The following is a 4,536-nucleotide window of genomic DNA, read 5'->3' as shown; positions in this document are numbered from 1 at the left end:
GAGCAGAGGTAACGGCCACCTCAGCCACTCACAACACGAAGGGAGGGTGGGGGAGGAGAGGCAAAGCGGGATCTCCAACCGGAACAGCCTCGTCGCCGTAGAGTGGCGATGGCCTTCAAAGACTGCAAATCCCGGCATGCAACAGCACAACTGAATCATTGCGGATTAGAGACCATGGGGGGGTTACAAGCAAAAAGGAGCGTTGCATGTTGGGATTTCTACCCACCTGCATACTAGGGTCCCGGCGGCGCATTGTATGCTGGGATTTGTAGTCCAGAGGGGATGATTTGGGTTGGATTTGAAGACTCCCTGAGACGTGCAGCTCACAGCAACCTCCAAAGTGGAGGCAAGAACCACAGGAGGTGTCTCTCTTGGATAAAACCTTGGAACCCCATGCACTGGGCAACAGGTAACTGGCTGTAAGCATGAGTAAAGGGAAAATCCAGAGGGGCATGGAGAAGGAAATGTTAAAATTTGCACTACTGTGACAAACCTGTGAAACGGTGCAACACAATTTTCTTAATCTGCATCTTGTATTTTATAATCTGACTTGTCTGTCTTGTCCCTCATGTAGATTGGCAGGTCCATGGGCAAGGAACAGTCCTATTTCTCTGAGAAGTACTGTGTACATCTCTGGCAGATGATAAATAAAAATAACCCTTCTAGTGTTTTTGGCGTAACAAATGTAGGAACTTAATCAAGGCTCTCAGATCCAACTTTCCCCTGTGCATGAGTTGTCTTAAATTTCTTTTTCTAGCATGAGACACATAAGTTGGCCAAACCTGCTTCTAACCCCTGCTCCAAAGGAAGTGTCAGGAAGCAGTATAGATGTGGGGTTTAATACAGTAGAGGACAACCTGCAGGCCACATGCAGACCCGTCAAGGTAATCTGCTGCCAAGCCGCCAGAGTTTGTTTACATTTGCAAGGCCGCCCACAGCTCCCAATGGTCGCGGTTTGCCATTCCCGGCCAATAGGAGCTGTGGGAAGCGGCGGCCAGCACATTCCTGCAGCCCGTACCACTTCCCGCAGCTCCCATTGGCCAGGAACGGTGAACCACAGCCACTGGGAGCTGCAAGCAGGTGTGTAAATGTAAACAAACTGTGGCAGCTCCAGTGGATTACCATGACAGCCTGCATGTGGCCCATGGGCCACAGGTTGCCCACAACTGGTTTAATAGAAGAGCAGTGGCCATATTTTATTTTGCAAAATAACACCAGTGGAACTAATGAGACTCATTTCATGCTTTGATCAGTTTGTGTGTGTTCTGCTTTTCCTTTGTTTTCAAAATGTAACCTCTTTAAACAGGAATTGTGTTATTGTGTCTTTGTCCAGTGCCCATCAAAATGAGGTCCCAATAATGTACATATATGCATGGGGTCTGAGGCTAATTTTACTCTCCTGTCGTGAAAAGGCTCCTAAAAGCTGTTCAAGATCTTCTGAGGACGCTCTAGAAATACAAAATATTAACAGTAGTTCTTAAAGAAGCAAATATAGGACTTTCCAACTGGTATAAGAAATAAAACCTATATTTCAGATGACAGTGCCTGTATGTAGCATTGTTTATTGATGTTACTTATTACACATAATAAAACTGCAAATCTCTACCCGTAGCCTGTGCTCAGAAATTAGCTAGAAGAACCTGTATAGCTACCTTGCCCTGTCTGGTAGAAAGGTAGGAACTGAGAACAGACCACCAAAAAGCTATGGTTATACTTTTACTAAATGCCTAGGTAGCAGGCACAGCAGAGCTCTCTCCCCTTTGGCCAGTGATTTCTTGAAAATGTTACTTTAAGTTTTCAGCCTATGGCTTCTTTCTTCAGAAGACAGATATCACTAGATTTAACAGGGGTGGGGAAAAGTACTCCACAAAGCTCATCATTTTTGCTTATATCAAGCATGGCAGATTGCCCTTAAAGGATACAAGTAGGACCCTACTAAATTCAGTCCATTTTGATCAATTTCATGGTCATAGGATTTTTAAAATCACAAATTTCACCTATTTAAATTTGAAATTTCATGGTGTTGTAACTGTAGGGGTCCTGACCCAAAAAGGAGTTGTGGGAGTCACAAGGTTATTGTAGGGGGAGTTGTGGTACTGCTACCCTCACTTCTGCATGCTGCTGGCAGCGGCGGCGCTGCTTTAGAGCTGGGCAGCAGTAGAGCAGTGGCTCTGGCTAGGAGCCCAGCTCTGAAGCCAGAACCGCTGCCAGCAGCAGCGCAGAATGACATGGTATGGTAGTGTCCCCTTACTTCTCGGCTGCTGCCTGCAGAGCTGAGCCCTCAGTCAGCAACCACCACTCTCTGGCTGCCCAGTTCTGAAGGCATCAGCACAGAAGTAAGGGTGGTACATTATGGTAATGGTATTGCCACCCTTAGTTCCGTGTTGGTGCTGGTGGGGTGCTGCTTCAGAGCTGAGTGCCAGGCCATCTGCTGCTCTCCAGTCGTCCAGTTCTGAAGGCAGCGCATAAGGGTGGCAATACCATGACTCCCCTGCAGCTCCCTTTTTGGTCAGGACCCCGAATCTGAGATACGTTGGTCTCCCATGTGAAACCTGTGTAGTATAGGGTAAAAACACACAAAAGACCAGCTTTCTTGGGGGGAGACCAGATATCACAGTTCATGACATTTTTCATGGCCGTGAATTTGTTAGGGCCCTAGACAGAACCAAACTGGCTTGGAAATAAGGTTCTCGTGTCAGTCACTGACTAAAAATAGCACATTCTTCAGTATGGGAAAATCTTTTACAACTTCTATGGATTGACAAGCATAAATCTTTATATTCAAATGCTCCTTTCCCCCTACTCCCAAATAGCTTGAGCACTTACTTAAAGGAAATAGAAATTAAGTGAGAAGTAACTCTCCCTTTTACACACATTTAATCTAATACTCACTCACTTTGTTCCTGCTAATTGGTTGAAAAAAATACGCGTTTCATTTGATAAACTTCCAACTTTTTCAACAGTGAAATTACTATCTCACAACTTTGACATACAAATGGAACATACCATTTCTTAGTCTGCTTGAAGTCAAAATGACTAGTATTTGGAGCAATTTCTTTATGAGCAAATCCAGTTTAGGAACTTAGGAAAGTTGTGGAAAAGATGATGCAGAGCAATTTCTCCATTTTCAATACTTAAGTTTCATGATTCCATATGTCTGTGATAAATACATGTCTTCTGTTTCAGCAAATCTATCAGAGCAGTGTTTTTCAACCTGTGGTCGTAGAGCCCTTAGGATCTGCAGACTATGTCTAAGATTTCCCAAAGGGTCCACACATCCATTTGACTTTTTTTTTTTATGTTCCACAAATGAAAAAAAGATTGAGAAAAATCACTGTATTAGAGTTTAAATTAAACACAAGATCACACCACCATACTACTGGACACTAATAAACATTAGTAAGTCTTCTGTGACGGATTTCTCCATTAGTCAATTTATCATCACAATGAAAAAAAGCACACTTGCCTTTTATTGCCAAGCACTCCAGAATTTTGGTCTTTGGGTACTTTCAAGAATGTGACATAATAGGATGTTAATTCAATTTTTGCTTATTTGTTGGAGATGAAAAACTTTTTCCACTTGCCTAGAAACTTGCAACCATGCAAATCTACACAGGATATTATGAGAAGGCATACAAATTTGTGCCTGTAGCATTTTTTCAAGTTATTTTAGGAAAAAGGACTAAATTGGAGTGCACAGGAGGAAAGTTTAATTTATCCACTTCTTCTCCTGTTTCCCTATATTTAATCCCCTCAATACCTTTGCTTTCTTTCTTTATACGTTGAAATGTTTCCACTGTATCTGTTTGAGAAAGGAAACCAATTTTGTATTGTCAGTTTTATTCATGAAGTTTTATATCACTTTTTTTTTTTTTTTTTACTGTAAAAAGAGAAAACAGCCAGTCATCTTCAGATAGGCCAAGGGTTAGACCAACCATGAGAATCACCAAGATATGCCTCACGCATCTTACAGAAGCATGAGTAGTCATCTAGAACTCAGACTAAAACTGATATGACTATGTGAGCTACTTGATCATTTCAGCAGAGGGCTTGGGTGGGGTTGTGGCAGCAGCAGCAGCAGGGTTCTGCATTTCATTCCACCCCCATCCCAAGCCCTCTCTGAGGTGGTAGAACAGACTCTTGCCTCAGATCCCTCTGATGGGAGGCAGCAGACGGGGGCCTGTAGCTCGTTGTCCTCCAGCTGATCAAGGCCTTCCTGCTCCTCAGCTTGTTGCTCCCTCTTTTGGCCCAAGGGGGAGAGGGAAAGTTATGCCTCTCTGCCACCAAATGGAGGGCTCTGCTTGTAGGTCCAGCGTAAATTGAATTCACTGTATGGGACATTAATTTATGTTGTGGTCACAGAAAAAACGCTGATTTTTTTTTTTTTGGTATAAAGGCGGAATTAATTAGGGTACAAAATTTAGCTAGTGGTAGTGTCTTTGAATCCAAGCAATGGAGAGCACCTAGCTAACAGGAGACTAGGGAGGACGTGGGTTTGGCTAGGGATGAAGTGGTGTATTTCATCCTCATGAGAAG

This window comes from Chelonoidis abingdonii, chromosome 22 (assembly GCF_003597395.2).
Source record: "Chelonoidis abingdonii isolate Lonesome George chromosome 22, CheloAbing_2.0, whole genome shotgun sequence".
Lineage (NCBI taxonomy): Eukaryota > Metazoa > Chordata > Testudines > Testudinidae > Chelonoidis > Chelonoidis abingdonii.
The sequence above is the reverse complement of the archived record's forward strand: the minus strand, read 5'-3'. Positions refer to the sequence as shown.